Here is an 18,632-nt window from a genome sequence, read left to right on the forward strand (position 1 = left end):
AAATCAGCGACCAATATAGCCACCTTTCTTTGCAAGGACACTCAAAAGCCTGCCATCCATGGATTCTGTCAGTGTTTTGATCTGTTCACCATCAACATTGCGTGCAGCAGCAACCACAGCCTCCCAGACACTGTTCAGAGAGGTGTACTGTTTTCCCTCCTTGTAAATCTCACATTTGATGATGGACTACAGGTTCTCAATGGGGTTCAGATCAGGTGAACAAGGAGGCCATGTCATTAGTTTTTCTTCTTTTATACCCTTTCTTGCCAGCCACGCTGTGGAGTACTTGGACGCGTGTGATGGAGCATTGTCCTGCATGAAAATCATGTATTTCTTGAAGGATGCAGACTTCTTCCTGTACCACTGCTTGAAGAAGGTGTCTTGCAGAAACTGGCAGTAGGACTGGGAGTTGAGCTTGACTCCATCCTCAACCCGAAAAGGCCCCACAAGCTCATCTTTGATGATACCAGCCCAAACCAGTACTCCACCTCCACCTTGCTGGCGTCTGAGTCGGACTGGAGCTCTCTGCCCTTTACCAATCCAGCCACGGGCCCATCCATCTGGCCCATCAAGACTCACTCTCATTTCATCAGTCCATAAAACCTTAGAAAAATCAGTCTTGAGATATTTCTTGGCCCAGTCTTGACGTTTCAGCTTGTGTGTCTTGTTCAGTGGTGGTCGTCTTTGAGCCTTTCTTACCTTGGCCATGTCTCTGAGTATTGCACACCTTGTGCTTTTGGGCACTCCAGTGATGTTGCAGCTCTGAAATATGGCCAAACTGGTGGCAAGTGGCATCTTGGCAGCTGCACGCTTGACTTTTCTCAGTTCATGGGCAGTTATTTTGCGCCTTGGTTTTTTCCACACACTTCTTGCGACCCTGTTGACTATTTTGAATGAAACGCTTGATTGTTCGATGATCACGCTTCAGAAGCTTTGCAATTTTGAGACTGCTGCATCCCTCTGCAAGATATCTCACTATTTTTGACTTTTCTGAGCCTGTCAAGTCCTTCTTTTGACCCATTTTGCCAAAGGAAAGGAAGTTGCCTAATAATTATGCACACCTGATATAGGGTGTTGATGTCATTAGACCACACCCCTTCTCATTACAGAGATGCACATCACCTAATATGCTTAATTGGTAGTAGGCTTTCGAGCCTATACAGCTTGGAGTAAGACAACATGCATGAAGAGGATGATGTGGACAAAATATTCATTTGCCAAATAATTCTGCACTCCCTGTATAGCTGTCAAAGTGCTTTACAATTCTACTATTCATTCACTCTCACATTCACACACTGGTGGAGGCAGTTGTAAGCCACAGCTGCCCTGGGGCAGACTTTAATAAGGCTTTTGTGTTTTTAACATGCTTTATTGCTTTGTATCTGGTTCTATTTATACTCAAAAAGCTCCTAAAAACAGTCAGTGATCACTGTCGCCCTCTCTCAGTTTTTATTACAGCTATTCATTTTAAAGCGCAGTCTTTAAAACCTTACCATGTAACTACAGCCCAGCCCATGCAGCAGTATATTAATGACTAACCTCAGATTGTGGATGAATTATCTCAGTTGTTCTCCTTACTTAAATCTGGTCTGTTTACAGCATCCTGCCATGCGATTGCATTTGTCCCTGACCATCGAGAATCCTCATGGCAACTTTTATCGAGTTGAAAGAAGTTAGCGTTCCTTTACCGTCTTCCTTTACTGTTTATATTATGCTAACATAGCTGTGTCGCTAGCGATCACATAGCAAATCACTATATATCAGCTAGTCAAACTAAAGTAACCCTACAAATGTCACTGCTATTTAGTTTCCTGTCTTCATTTATGTCGGAAGTGATAGCAGAGCTGTACGTATTAATTTCTTTCAGAAATCTCTCTGTCAGAGATTATATTTAGATGGAAACTAGCAAGCTAACTCGTTGCTAACTTCTAACTCCGTTAAGTTAAACAAATTCCGTTTTCATGGATGCCTGGATGTTTAACTTAATTGTTACACCTGGTAGAGCAGCCACACTGATCATTTTATTACAGATGAAAGAATTTAGACAGTTTTTAACTCTCAGTGATGATGCAGTGATCGTTTGGCTTATGGCCCTGCAGCGGAGTTTGGGCCCAGACACGGCTAATGACGTCAGACTTAAAGACCGGATAGGTGAAATCCGCGAAGTAGAGAACTTTACATTTTACAATTATTATAGATGTTTTAAGGCTGTAAAACCCCTCAATACACGCTTTATACACTTTTCTCAGACAGGCATGAACATTTTCACACTTTTCTCTCTTGTTTAAACACTCTCAAAGTTCAAACCTTCGTAGAAAAAAAAAAAGTCCACTATTATAGAATGAAACCAAAGACACCTGTGGTTGCGTTTGATGATGCAAAATGTTTCATCGACGTTTTTGTATTCGTTGTGGAGAAAACAATTTTGTACGGCTGCAGGAGAAGCCGACACACCGGAGCTTCATCGGCTCACCATGGCGCTACTGGGTCCTTAGTGGGAGTGTTGTTGTTGTGTTCAATTCAATCCAAGCAATTCAAATTCGAATTAAACTTATTCAAATTGATTTTCTGACTGCACAAATTTCTGCCCATAGTTGGATGTGGCAATTGGTTGCCCAGTAGTCTGTTGAACAGATCGGCCGGTTTTTTGTTTGAAGTTTGCAATAAAACCTTTTATTTTACTCAGTTTCTCGTGTGGGGGGGTCGTAACACTGCAATAATGAAAAACAAGCATATCAGTATTCTGAAGTTTGACCTGCGATTTGATGCTCTGCTGAAAACAAGACGTTACAATGGTGTAGATGCTATGAATGAATGTTAATAGTAACTGGCCCATGTACATTTTTTTATTGGTCTTCAGGGGGAAAAACCCTTTATGATTTAAATATCAATCAAGTTGTATAAATATAATACTTCATTTTATTCCACTTTGAAAAATGTTATAAAAGCCTTGAAATAAAATGGCCTAGTAAACCAAATGCACAGCTTTAAATTCACCAGTACGTGCTGGACGCTGCAATAGAAAGTGAAACGGCTGCAGTCAACCTTCTGCAAGGGTATAAGAAACACTAAACACGTATAGGCTAATTTACACCACGGAGCCCTCAAAAACGTAAATAGATGTAACTCCGTGTAGCTGGATTAAAGAAATAAGTGCTTAAAGTAATTTTTTTTAAAGGAAAGTGAAATGGAGCCTGATTGTCATGTGGTTGATTGGTTGGTTGTGAGTAATAGACTTACAATAGTTTACATATGTTAGAAGTTTTGTCATTAGTTTGCTAACTCAGAAAAAAATCCAAGACTAAAAATCTGTTTAAGGGGATCACATTTGTGCTGTCCCTGGCTGCAAAAATGACTTTAATGTTAAAAAAAACTGGTGATATACTTTTCACTTTCACTCTTTCTATAGCAGTAAGCTGCTCTACGGCTAGCTGCACCCAAACAGGAAAATCCAGCTTGTAGCTGTAGTGTTCAAAACCAGTCTTTGTGGCACATCCATCAGTCATACACCTCTTGATTTTTGCAACTCGGCGCATTGCGCAACTGCGGTCAAGTGGGCTAGCTTGACTGTGACTTCGTAACAGTGTTGCCAACTTAGCGACTTTGTTGCTATATTTAGCGAGTTTTCAGACCCCCTTAGCGACTTTATTTCTAAAAAGCGACTAGCGACAAATTTGGTGACTTCTTCTGGTGTTATTGGAGCCTGATTTATGATGACTTTTGACGTGAAAACGCGTATCGCTCTTACTCTCAATAAGCAGCGGGTGCTGCCATGGGCACCTCGCCCATGCCAAAGCGCTCACAGGCGGAGGATAGTCCTCCCCCAGCTGCTATCAGGGCAGGAGACGTTCAAACCTATGCATCCAAACTGCATGAATAGCGCATGAGCGAAGCCGCTGCTCCCGCACTGACTGTAACGCAGTCCAGGCACGTGCAGAGGGGGGGGGCTAGAGGGGCTTGAGCACCCGCCCCTTTCCTGATGGGTGCCCAAGGTGCCCTTTTGTTGAGGCAACTTTTTAAAAAAAAATTATTATTATTATTTTTTTAATGTGTGTGTGCGGAGTCTTGTCTGTGCCCCTCAACAATAATATTTAACTATTAATCACAGTTTTGCTAAATAAAAGGATCTGGCTTGCATCAGTCACATGATCACATTTAACCAATGATCGCCCTTGACGGCAGAACGCGCTGGTTACGAGCCGGGAACGAGCTCACAAAGAGCACGAGCATTTTTTCCGGTCCGGAGCTGCAGGAGAAACACAAGTTAACTCAGAGACACAGACTGATGCGACAAAACCAGTAAGTAGGTGTACAGCGTACACTGTAGTGTGTAGCACACAGGAGTATTGGCTTATTATGTACATGTTGGTAAGCTGTCTGGTTGCAACTGACGAACTGAAACAAACAATCGTGCTGTGTGTGCAACAGCGTGACAAACATTACCTGTCCTTTTATTAACTGCACAAGTAGTGCTGGTCATAGCTGCTGGCTACCTGTGTAAGGCTGTCATGGGTCTGTAGCTCTGTCACCGTTTTAGGGAACATATTTAGTTTTAAAGTAAGTTTCCGGGCTTTTCCTGCCTTTCTGGAGGGATTATATTTCACTAAAAAACGATCTAATATGCATGTCCACATAATTATGCATTATTATAATTATAATATATTAAAAAACACACGCTGTATTTTAAAGAACATACATTAAGAAGCAGATTATATTACATTTATATTTTAAATGAGACAAAATTTGGATTTTACAGCAGTAAAATTATTGTATCTCTACAGTTTAAACATGTAATAAGCTTTGCCCCTGCACAGAGTGGATAGTGAAACAAATGGAATCATCATAAATACATTATTTCATATTTATTACTTCCCCCTCCTCATTGCTTTATTATTGTAGCTCTAGTAATAAATAATAATGTAAGGATTCTGGATCAGCACTATGATGCCCATAGTATATACAGTATTCTGAAGAAGGTCTAAAATGTCACTGTGTGCGCGTGCATGTGTGTGTTTTATTTAGATGGATTTTTAAAAAAAATATTACTCATGATATAACATTGTCCAGACATGCCTGGTAAGGACATGAGGAGGAAACAGTAGGAGCTGTGTGAGGCTACTAAAGGCAGGGCTATAACATTTTTCTGTCATCATTTTATTTTAGATTAAGTGCAAGAGTTGTTAGGTGTGGATAATTAGATTATAGTTTATTGCAATAGCAAGTTGTGCCCTGTTCTTAGATAGACAGCAAGTGGAGAGTGATATATGAAATGATGGGATGGAAGGAAGAAGAGAAGCAAAGAGTGATTCACAGGCAGAGCCTAAATTATTTCTCACAGTTTTTTGTTGCCTTATGGTTCCAAGCGCTGTCACCAATCTTTGCATTTTGTTATTATCTCGTGACACTTGTTTAATCAGCTACCATCTCTCCTATGGACTTTTTAATGTTTACAGTCTCAGATCAACACAGCCCTGCCCTCCAGTACTATCCACAGCAACCCCTCAACAGCAACATTGTACCCATCAGGTAAAGCATCGGCTACGTTTGCTTTGCCTTGTTGCCCATATTAGATTCTTGATGAATGTGTGTTGTTGTTATTCAGCCTGGTTCAATGTGCCCCTTTTTAACTTTGAGCACCCGCCCCTTCAAACGTCTCTGAACGGCCCTGACGCAGTCAGTTGTTTTACTGTTATGTTGTTTTGTGGACCACAAGGTTTTCAAATACTTATAAACACACACACAAAATAACTAAACCAGAGTGCCTATTTCGGGTCACTTTTGCCGGTCCAAGCCCGGATAAAGGAGCAGGGTTGGAATTGTGACATTAAAAAAACAATAATTGCTAAAAGATATAAATTATGAATGGATTTAAGACGTTTTTTACTGACTTTATCTCTCTCCAACAGCGTAGGTTACGCATGACCAATTATGCAAATTAGGCGATGGCGTCATTTAGCGACTTCTAGCAACTTTTAGGACAGCCAGTAGCGATTTTTCTTACTGTGGAGTTGGCAACACTGCTTCGTAAGTGAGGGCTCACTTGGCCGCAGTATTGCGCAGTGGTCGTCACAGCTGGGTTAAAGACATGAGTGTGTATGATCGTGCCGGTTTTTAACAGCACATCCTTTGTTGATATTTCAGAATCGATCGTGTTTTAAAAGACAGCTTAGTTTCGTTTTCACTGATTTTTCTTTCTCTTACCCGAGTGTTCTTCTGTAGAAACTTGTTGGTATAGTACAAGTTGCGCGCTCAGGAAACACAGAATTAGAGCGCCGAGCACAGATTTCCAGCTCACTTCCATCCTATTTTCCCACCGGTAAAGATTATGGTCGAGGAGAGAGATCGCGTTCGCTGTCCGCTCGAGTTCTGTTGTCAGATGGACGCAGTGTACAAAATATGCATGTAACAAGTGTCACCTGACAATTTGCTAGCTTCTTCCTGTGATTGGCAGAGGAACTTTGAACAGTGGGTGTGAGCGGTGAGATCAGCGCTCAGGGAAGTTTCAGAGACAATTAATTCACTTTGGTGCGAGTTTGTATATTGTTCGGTAACAATATCGGACTTTGGCTGTTTCATCTGTATTATTAATCATTTTAGGTGCACATTTTTTATGCGTGTTTTTGGACTTTTTAGGGTCACCATAAGTTTTAATGGAGCTCAAACATGCTCTAGATCGACTGTGTGCAGGGAAAACACGCAATATATAAGTATATTGGGTGGTTTTAAGATGTGTGATTATTTTTATTAGTTTAATAAAAATTATGTTTTTATTGTGTAACATTTTAATCAATAATCTTGTTTGTGCTTTGCAGTTGTTGTTGTTCTGCCACTGCTGTCCTGTTTTTGTTCTTTTGATTGATTTGTAATTTTGTTTAGTCCGTCCGTCCTAAAAGTTGCTTCTTGCTTTTTTTTCTCTTTTGTTTGAGCATCTTATAAACCAAGGTTGCAGCTCATACATAGCCCTGATTCCCAGCTGTGCTGAGACCCGAATTGTTTGCAATGCGTGCCCACAAGTAAGTAGATTTATGTTTAATAGATGGAATAAATACATTTTCAGTTTATTACTTTGGCATTTTATTCGAAACCTTAGTGGTGGGTTACATTTAGTAAAACTGGTTTGTGGGTCACTCCTTCACATATTGTTGTTAGTCCGCAAGATTAATTGTGGCTTGGGTGAAAGGAAGTGATGCGCAAATGAAGCAGTGAGCTAGGGATGGGAAGCTCGAAACAGGCAGTGTCGAGCTTCCAAAGCGCAGATTTTTCGAAACCCTGCTCCAGTGCGTGGTTCTAAACACCCAGGTCATATGAAGACTTCCATGTTTTGAGTTGCTTCTCCCCAGTTTTGACAGGTGACGTACCTGCTGCTTCCAGACAATGCAAGGCACCAGGACGCCCATTTTCTGACCACAGAAAAAGTGTCACTAGTTGACTTTTTAGTTTGAAGAAAACAACGGCCTCCCTTTTCAATTACTTATACACTGAAATCAAAAGTGTAATTAAATAAATATTATAATTACAATAATCTATAAATATGTCATTCACTGATTGCTATGTAGATGATTAAACGGGGATTGCTGGGTGAGCTCCAATCATTCGTATCAGTAGAGAGAGCGGTGCCCTGTGCTGCAAAATTATTAAAATATCTCAATAAAAATCTCTACTGTCAAGGCAGAAATAAAACAGTTTTCAGGTTAGTTTTCAGCTCTGACTACATCTGGTTTATTGTTTTTATTTTTCTAATTTCAACAGAAAATTCGCAATATTAAGTAATCTTATCCTCACTGTAAACCATTACTCATCCAATGTTGCCTGACAAACAGCTCTGTTGACACCTCATCGATTGTAACAAGGATACTATCTGTCAGCTGTTCTGCTACCGAAACTTTTCTGTAAAACGTGATGCGAACAAGTGAACATCCTTCCAAAAAGTACCACAGAGTGTCAAAACACTCAGAAGTCTATGCAGTTACACAGTGAAGACAAATGATAAGAGGATTATTAATGTTCACGCTGCACTGAAAAAAGCTCATGACTCACAAACCATAAACTCGTGTGTAAAAAGTTACTAAAAGTGACATCCTGGGAGTCCACATCTCCGAGGATCTCATCTGGACAACCAACTGCTCCAAGAAGAACCACCTGTCCTCAGACATCCTGGTGAACTTCTATCGCTGCACCATCGAGAGCATCCTGACCAACTGTTGGTCAGGATTGGGAAAGAATGAAAAGATAAACCCTTTTCAAGCTTATTCTCTTGCCGGTCATGCGATCGAACATTGCAGCCGACCACACAGCAAATACGAACCATGGCTGTTGTGTGTGCCTTCGCTCCTTTTTCGCTTGCGCTTTATTTAGACCCCCAAAATGGCGGATTGGGCCAAAATCCTTTCCACGCCCACCCCCGTGACATCACGCTCCAAAGCCCCACCATCGAGAGCATCCTGACCAACTGTATAACAGTCTGGTACGGGAACTGCTCTGCCTCGGACCGGAAGGCATTGAAGAGGGTTGTGAAAACTGCCTGTCACTACCCGATCCGTACCGGAAACCCGATCGGTACCCCGCATGCGCAAATCTTACGTCACTTCCTCTCTTTGCCAACAATGCGACATTCAATATATTTGAATGATACGGTTAGCGCCCAGTTAATGATTAATTTCCTTATAAACCATTGAATCAGACACCGAAGCAGTTAGGTTCTAAATGAAGCTTCGGATGTCACTGATCACGTGACTCTGGCCAAACGAATCAAGCTTCGACACAGTGCTTCTGAAGCAGTGTGTTGATTTTTTTGACACACGCACCGGAGCTTCAGCTTCAAGCGAGCCATCACTAGTTACTGCATTTAAGTTTAAAAAATTATATTGGTATTAAACTGAATGTTTAAGTTTGAATAAATTGTTTATGTAGATAGTGTTTCCCACATATTTATGTTAATTAATACTAAAAATAGTTACCCCAAATCCTTGGGTGAATCTTAAAACTAGTGTAACTATGTTTGGTTTGATTTAAGGAAAATAATTCTTTGTGAAAGAAAATCCTGGGTTAAAGTCTCTATTAAAATATTTGCAAACTCTAAAATGCATACTTTAAAATGTAATTGTTTATAAAAAAGTGTAAAATGCAAGGTAGACACATTTTGTGTATTTAAGAACCACAGTTTATTTCATCTTCATTTTTTGAAATTACTAAGCTCTTTGATTAAAAACCAATGAATGTAAAACTAACTTAAACTGGGTTAAATGATAGTTTAGACAAAAGTATTTAGCTTTAGCTATGTTAAGTGGCTTTACTGAAGTGTATATTTTTGTTATTTCATTTGTCTTCTGTATAATGCATTTAATTTATCTGAATGATTAATGAAATGTTCTTTATTTTTTGTGTTGAAAGGTTTTTCACCTATCCATCTATCTGCTATCTAACTAGCTGGTCAAAATAAAGTGAGTGAAATTCAAAGTCTGATCTTTTTAAAGTGTGGGCACCTCACAGACGGAGAACACTTGACATTGACTGTAACAAGGATATCAGATAACTGTCAGCTGTTCTGCCACAGAAATGACTCAACAGCAGCTGGAAACTTTGCTGTGAAACGTGATGCAAACAAGTGAACATCCATCCTCGCTGCAGGAGCATGAACATACTCATCAGCAACAACCAGGAGGCTGCGTCACACAGTGTAATTTGACTTTGCACCACTGTGGATGCCCCGTTCCCCTTAATGTGGTTAGACTGAACCAAAGATTATAATAACTGTTTCTACTCTATGGTTTCACTCAGTCACACAGACGTTGCCTTCAGGTGACATGATGATCGTTATCTATGTGTTAGGTCTGATATCATTAGCTTGTTCTGTTTTTTTTTTTTTTCTAAGGTTGTATTAAAAATTATAAAACCTAAGCTGAAGACCAACATGACATATTACACTGTGTCAAAATTATTTCATAGAAACGAAGCCATTCTGTTGTAGATTTGCTGCTGTGCTTGGGATCATTGTCCCGTTGCAGTTTAAACCTAAGTTAAACCAAACTTTAGGCATCAGACCGACCCATAAGGGCCTTACGTTTGACCCCAGAGTCAATGAGTTCATGTCAACTCAGTGACTGCAAAGAGCCTGGGTCCTGTGGCTGCAAAACAAGTGCAAATCATCACCTCTCTAACTACCATGCTTTACAGTTGGTGTGAAGTCTTTGTGGCAAATATATTGCTGTGCATTATTGTTAAAGAACTCCACTTTGGTCTCCACCGTCTAACCAACTTAGAAGTCTTGAAGTTTGTTCATATGAAACCAAAGCCACACTGTCATTTTGTTTTTAGAGATTAAAATTGTTTGGAAATGTCCTTTAACCCTTCCCAGATGGTTGGACAGCAAATTTGCTTCTCTAAGATCATTACTGATATTGTTCCTTCTTGACTTTGTGTTAACACACACCTGAATGCTTCCGACCAGCAGTTTGCCAAAACTTCAGCTTTCATAGAAGTGCTCTATACTGACGATCAGTCAATCCAGAGGGTGAGTAGCAGCCGTGTGTTGCCAGGTTCTGTTCTTAATTGGGTAAGCCTTGGTAAATATGCCCAACCTTACTGTGGAGTGGTGGTATTTATTTAAAAAAAAAGACAAATCAATTGCACATCTAAAACAACATAAATTAATGAAGAAACGTTACAGATATAACAATGATTTAAAAAAAAAAAACAATAATAATAACAGTCAAGTTGTGCTTTGGTAGTGTAGTCTGTAACTCTCGTCTTATTTGAATTTCAGTACACCACAAACAAAATTTGGGATCAGGGGAAATCATTAAATTGCAACTCTTTGAGATTTCTGCCTTTTTGTTAATGTAAAACCTCCATTTACTTTCATTTTGACGTCCCTGAAGATCGATTAACACCATTTAAAGTTTCTTGTCTGCCTGATGACTGCAGGGTAAAGCAAAAAAAGACAGAAGACAGGAAGGAAATAAAAGACAGACAAAAGAAAAAGAATACTTCAGACAAAAGTAATGAAACTAAACCTGAGTGCCTGAATTCCATGGAAATTTGCTCATCTCTTATGTAAGTTCTGGTCAGATTACAGCCTGACAATAGCTGAAACATTAAACAAATGTATTAATCGGTCCTTTTTTTTAAAATTTATAAGTAAACCAATTCACCGGACAATTATATCCACGCTCTTTGGTTCTGTCCACCAGTTCAGAAGTTTTGGCGCGAGATATGTGAAGACTTATCGAAGTGTCTGAAATGTAACATTCCAACTTCCCCCTTAGTGTGTTTGTTGGGCAGCTTAGATAATGTCACTTCAGAAAAGAATATCGCCCATATGGTTTTCACTGCCCTATGCATAGCCAAGAAAACAGTCCTCATGAACTGGAAAAATAAAAACAATCTTAATTCTAACCAATATAGAAATTATCTATTAGATTACATTAGTCTTGATACAGCCTCTGCCACCACATCAGATCAATTGCTCTGGGCTCCTTTGATCAGCTCCATCACCTAGTGGGGGTGGGGGGTCATAGTTTGGTCCCGCCTTCAATGTTGTGATTGGTGTGGGGGTAGGGACAGGCTTAGGGCGTCGGGGGGTTCCCCGGAGGCATCTTCCTTGGGGGGCTCAACCCGGGGTAGCGGTCATGTCCGGTTAGGGGCTCTGTTGGCTCTCAGGTGACTGTTTCCTCGCGGCTGCGTGCAGCGGGGCTAGGGGAGGGTCTGTGCTGACGGACGTGGGTTACTGACCTGGTAGCCTGGCTGCCCCTGGGTGGGTCCGGGATGGGCGTGAGGTTCTGGGGGCACTCCGTCTCTGAGCTGGGGCCCGGGCCGGGCCTCGGGGGCTTGGGTCCTGGTTGGTGTGTTGCCGGGGTTGTGGGCGGGTGGGTGCATGGGGGCCCAGCCCTGGAGCAGGGTGCTGCCGGTGCATCGAGCCACCTGGGGGGCTCTTCAACTGGTGGGGAAGATTGTCACATCTCGCAGGAGCTTTCCTCTCCTCAGGGGCTCTCTCTGCAGGAGGGGGAGACACAGGAGAGGTGGAGGAAGATCTCAGCCTGGGTGTTTATTGTCTTATGTAGTCTGGAAGATGAGTGGATGGTGGGGTGGGTGCAGTTTTCTCTGTGGTGGGGTTGGGTGGACTGTCCCGGGCTCTGTGGGGCCGGGAGGCGCTGCTGCGCTGAGCCCCGGTCTGGATGGGCCTGGGCCCCCTTTCCCTGGCGGGTCGCGGAGTATGGGGGTGCCTACTGGGGTCAGCGGGGGAGCTGGCCCCAGGGAGGGGTCACTTGCCCCTCCCTTCCTTACCTCCCCATCTCCAGCTGCCTCCCTCTTCCCGCTCCACCACAACCACCCACACATGCAGGACCTTGGAGTAGGGGTATGTCACCAGGGTGCAGAGGAGGCTACCCCCCCCTGTCCCCTTCTGGCTGCCTCTGCCTCAATTTTATCCCACAACTTAGACATTCACATTACTCACACTCTCATTACACATACATATAGGATCTTGGGGGTGGGCACGATACACGGAATCCAAAGTACCATCAGGGTGTACACCCCACCCCTGGCGTCGTTGCCCACCTCTCAATGTTAAATACACGTAGACATTGAGGGCTAGCAGGAGGGACCATGCGCTTACCTGCTGCTCTCTGGCAGGTAGCTCCATGCCCTCCTGGGTTTTAAATGCACCTTAGGACACACATGCATCAACACTACAATGAGCGGGTGGAGGGAGGTTTGGAGTCTTCTCTCACCCCCGTTCTCTGCGACCTGCTGGAGCGGGGGGGCTAGGAGGAGGAGTTGGCCGTCCGACTGCGGTCTGGAGTGTGGGGCCTCCCTGCTGCTGCGGAGTCGGGGCGGTCTGCCTCCCCCCACCGCAGGGAAAAGGGTAACACCACCTGGGTCTGGGTGCGGTTCCCCCCTCCAGGGGCAAGGGTACCTAGACCCGGTTTGTAGAGTATGCTTGGGGAGTGTGATTGTGTGTACAGCGTCTCTTTATGTCTGTCTCCACGTTGGTTGAGTGTGGAGTAAGTGCATATGAGAGCATGAGGGTGGGAATGGATGTTTGTATATGTGTGTGCCTGTATTTCTGTGTCTATATGTCAGGTTGGGTGTCAGGCGCCACCTCTCTGGGGACATCTTAGGCCCTCCAAGGTTTGGAGGCCTATCTCCCCCTACCACCACTTCCCCTGCCAGTGGCGGACTCCCTCAGACATCGGTGCGTTGGTGGTTCTTTGTGTCCGGGGATGGGCGTCCAGGTACACACCGGCTCACTCCTTGGCGGCCGCTTATCGGGGCCTGGAGCCTGGGGCTCGCTCGGGCCACTTCGGGGGTGGGGTGCCCCCAGCCTCTCGGCCTGGGGCTCGGTCACTCAGGCACGGCTGGCTGCCGGCGGAGCTCACAGGCGCGTCACTACAACTCCCCCTGGCTTCTGCTCCGCGGCTGCTGAGTGAGCCCTCATCTGGGACTCTCCTCAGCTCTTTCTGGGACAGTGGCGCGGCTGCCCCTCTGTTGGTCTTCCTTGGTCTCTTGTGTTCTGGGGGCCTCTGGATGTCTGGAGTTTTGATCTCCTCCATACCTGCTTCATGCCCTGGAGGACGGGGCTGTGGCCCCCCCACACCCTCTAGCAGATCATTACATGAAGGAACCTTTTGAAAAAACAAGCGCATCCATGCTCACAGGTGTACACACAGGTGATCACACCCACAAACTACACCCTTTTTGGCTCCTACCTCAAAGCACACTGTGTTATGTTGATCTTATGTGCTGCACAATAATGTTTAATATTTAGTATTTACTGTCATATTCCCATATATCATTGTGATGTTGTTTATTCTATTACTCTTGTTCTCTTCTGCTTGTTTTCTTTTTTCTTTCTCAGCAGGTGATCCAGGTGATTGATATATGCATTTTTTTCCTTTTTTTTCCTGCTCATTCTGTTGGTTTTTGTCTTTTGCCCTTCTCCCCCGTCCCTCTTCTCAGCTGTTTCTCTTTCCCTCTTTCTTTCTCCCCTTCTTTCCCCCAGTCAAGTCTGTCCCGTATTCAGTAAGTGAAAATAAAATAAACAATAAAAGGTGAATCAAATGGACCATTACGGCAAGGCTGGGATGGTCAATTTGGTAAAGTAAATCCGTTGGGCATCTTTCTTTGCCTTTAGACAACAATTCTGATGGCAAAAGAGCCAAACGGGACAGGCAAAAAAAAAAAAAAAAAAGAAAATTATCAGGGGTGCCCAAACTTTTGCATACCACTATATATGCTTTATTCAAAAGGAATGTTTTCAGCCTAATCTTAAAAGTAGAGATAGTGTCTGTCTCCTGAATCCAAACTGGAAGCTGGATCCACAGAAGAGGGGCCTGAAAACCATAGGTTCTGCCTCCCATTCTACTTTTAAATACTCTAGGAACCAGAAGTGAGTTTGCAGTCTTAGAGCAAAGTGCTCTAATAGGGTGATATGGTACTACAAGGTCATTAAGATAAGATGAGGCCTGATTATTTAGAACCTTGTATGTGAGGAGCAGGATTTTGAATTCTGGATTTAACAGGGAGACAATGAAGGGAAGCCAATATAGGAGAAATATGCTCTCGCTCAGTACTCTTGCTGCAGCATTTTGGGTTGACTGAAGACTTTTCAGGGAGTTTTGTTTTCTTTTTTTTTGGGGGGGGGGGGCATCCTGAAAATAACGAATTGCAGTAGTCCAACCATGAACTTGTTTTAAACCATCACTCTGATGTTTCTAATTTTGGTGATATTGTGCAAATGGAAGAAAGCAGTTTCCACATTGAAGGACATATTTTGGTCAAAAATGACTCCAAGAATCCTCACAGTGTTACTGGAAACCAAGGTGATGCCATCTAGAGTAAACATCTGGCTAGATACCACATTTGTAAAAGAAGAGCTGTGTCGTCTGTCAACTTCGCAACGGAGTTGCTTGGGTGAAAGCGTACAGTAGTGTATTCAGCACCATCCTTGTGGGGAGCTGATGTTGAGGGAGTGGTGGGGGCGTCTATTGACTCTCTGTGGAAGTCGAAGTCTTTTATCCAGAGGCAGGTGGAGTGTGAATAGGCTGAGGTTGATTTGTTTTGTTAAGTTAAAGTCACTGATTAGCTCAATAACTCTACTGTACATATGTGTATTTTCATTAGGATGATCTGCAGATTCGCGAATGTCAGTTAGAGCAATAGCCAGACTGTCATGGTGGTTGTGGGTATATTACTTCCTTTTTCATTCTGGGAATCCCTTGTGTCATGTGCATCATGTTCAGTTTTGCTTCCTATGTCTTATTAGTTATAGTGCAGTTGAGTTTAATTCTGGGTCCTGCATCGGGTTCCAATCTGAAAAATATGATATTCAGTTGTCCTTTAACATTAATGCACTAGCAGGCATTGTGTACTGTTTGTTACGCTGAGATCAACCTTAGAGAGGAAGAGCTCAGAAAGCAGAAGGATTTTGGAATAGAGTTGCTGCTGCCATGCGTTGAAAGGAACAACTTGAGGTGGTTTTGGGGATATGGTTAGCATCCCTTTTGAGGTTTTCTGGGCATGCCCAACTGGAAAGACATCGCAGGACAGACCCAAAACACACTGGTGAGACTACCTATGTCATTTGGCCTGGGACGGTCTTGGAATTAGAATGACTGAAGAGAAGGACGTCTGGAATTCTCTGCTTATTCTGCTGCCACTGAGACCAAACATCAGATAAGGGGAAGATGATGATGGAGAGGTTATGAGTAAAGAAAGAAAAATAATATATAAAGAGTCATGTAAGTGTTTTGATTTAAGTAATTTAAGTACAGTTTTTTTATTCAGTTGTTATTGATCTACTCAAGCCCATTAAATGAAGTAGGTATCATTTGTATATGAAACAAAGTCAGCAGTGATTTAATGCTTTGCTTACTCCCTCTAGGGAAAAGGTCCTCCTACTATCTCTCTCCAGTCTCTCCTCCTGGTGTAAATCTTGAAGTGGTTAGCAAAAAATACAAGAAACTGAAGAAGAGTCAGTATGCAGCCACTGTCCACCTTCTTGCTGAAATTACATGTATGAAACGAACATTAATATATTCAAATAACTGTCTAGATGATACATGCCATGCCATACGTGCCATTTAACTATAAACACTTACCAATATTGTAAACCAACACTTGTTTAAACTAACAACTTACATTTTAGAAAAGTTATTGTTTGTACTTGTAATTAGTTTGTACATAAACAAAAACTATCCATCCATCCATCTGCTTCCGCTTATCCTTTTCAGGGTCGCAGGGGGGCGCTGGAGCCTATCCCAGCTGTCATAGGGCGAGAGGTGGGGTACACCCTGGACAGGTCGCCAGTCTGTCGCAGGGCCAACACACAGGGACAGACAACCATTCGCACTCACATTCACACCTAGTGGCAATTTGGATTATCCAATTAACCTATCCCCACAAGCTGCATGTCTTTGGATGGTGGGAGGAAGACGGAGTACCTGGAGGGAACCCACGCAAACACGGGGAGAACATGCAAACTCCACACAGAAAGACCCCGGCCTCTCAAAACCAAAACTTTTTACTACTTTCCATATTTTACAAGAAAATTGTTTAAGGTGTGCATGTTGAGTATAATAATGATAAAAACAACATACATAGTGTCATGGCTGTGTGCAAGCAGGAAAAGGACCCAAACACATACTCCAGGACACAAAACATAAACTCCAAAAAAACAGCTTTATTGCTGATACCAGGCAAAGTTAACTAACTGAAAAAAATACAAATAAACTGGGCTGATTGACAGACAGCACACATATTGTAACATGAGGGAAATCTCGACACACACCAAGGAGGGATAACAAGGGAATGAGACACAGGAGGAGAGCACAGCTGGGAGTAATCAAACATTACGAGACCAAGGGGAAGCAAAACTAAAGGACACAGACTGCCAAAGTAAAGCAGAAAACATAACACAGCAATGCGGGCCTGACACAGAGACATGAAAAAAGCATAATATTGAACACAGGGAAGGCATATAAAACCTAAAAACCTAAAACTGGAAATCAGGAGATACTAAAGAAATTAGGGAGCTAGAAATACAGAAACAAGATGCAATATACTAGCCATGACACATAATGAAATCAAGGATTAATAATAATACAAAACAGAAAACACTGGGTCACTGACGCAGGACTGTGACACTTAGACAGCAGGTATATAGTAGCAGTTGTCTAGCAGTATACCCCCCAAAAACCCATCTCCATAGAGACTGTGTCAGCTCCCAAACAGACAAAAAACAAACTAAAAGCCAGCAATAAACAACTTAAACATAAACAATTACAAAGAAAGAACAATACAGTATCCACATCTGAACCAAAGAGTAAAACAGTGAAATGTGGATTATTAAATATTAGGTCTCTCTCCTCCAAGTCTCTGTTAGTACATGACTTAATAATTGATCAACAAATTGATTTACTCTGCCTTACAGAAACCTGGTTGCAGCAGGATGATTATGTTAGTTTAAATGAATCAACACCCCCGAGTCATTCTAACTACCAGAAATCTCGAAGCACAGGCCGAGGGGGCGGTGTGGCAGCAATTTTTCACACCAGCCTATTAATTAATGAAAGACCAAGACAGACTTTTAATTCATTTGAAAGTCTGATGCTTAGCCTCGTCCACCCCAGCTGTAAAACTCAGAAACCAGTCTTACTTGTTATCATCTATCATCCACCTGGGCCTTACACAGAGTTTCTGTCTGATTTCTCAAACTTTTTATCTGATTTAGTTCTCAGCTCAGATAAAATAATTATTGTGGGTAATTTTAACATCCGCCCTGCAACAGACTGGCGACCTGTCCAGGGTGTACCCCGCCTCTCGCCCTATGACAGCTGGGATGGGCTCCAGCGCCCCCCGCAACCCTGAAAAGGATAAACGGAAGCGAATGGATGGATGGATGGATTTTAACATTCATGTAGATGCTAAAAATGACAGCCTCAAAATGGCATTTAATCTGTTATTAGACTCAATTGGCTTCTCTCAAAATGTAAAAGAACCCACCCACCACTTTAATCACACTCTAGATCTTGTTTTAACATATGGCATAGAAACTGAACATTTAACAGTGTTTCCTGAAAACCCTCTCCTGTCTGATCATTTCCTGATAACATTTACATTTACAATAATTGATTACACAGCGGTGGAGAGTAGACTTTATCACAGTAGATGTCTTTCTGAAAGCGCTGTAACTAAGTTTAAGAATATAATCCACCCACTGTTATCATCTTCAATGACCTGTACCAACACAGAGCAGAGCAGCTATCTGAATGCTACTCCAACAGAGGTCGATTATCTTGTTAATAATTTTACCTGCTCACTACGTACGACTCTGGATACTGTAGCTCCTGTGAAAACTAAGGCCTCAAATCAGAAGTACCTGACTCCGTGGTATAATTCTCAAACACGTAGCCTAAAGCAGATAACTGGAGAGGAATGGCATGTCACAAATTTAGAGGATCATCATTTAGCCCTGAGAAATAGTTTGCTGCTTTATAAGAAAGCCCTCCGCAAAGCCAGAACATCTTACTATTCATCACTGATTGAAGAAAATAAGAACAACCCCAGGTTTCTCTTCAGCACTGTAGCCAGGCTGACAAAAAGTCAGAGCGCTATTGAGCCAACCATCCCTTTAA

The sequence above is a fragment of the Simochromis diagramma genome, unplaced genomic scaffold, assembly GCF_900408965.1.
Source record: "Simochromis diagramma unplaced genomic scaffold, fSimDia1.1 OVJJ01000365.1, whole genome shotgun sequence".
In the NCBI taxonomy this organism is placed as follows: Eukaryota; Metazoa; Chordata; class Actinopteri; order Cichliformes; family Cichlidae; genus Simochromis; species Simochromis diagramma.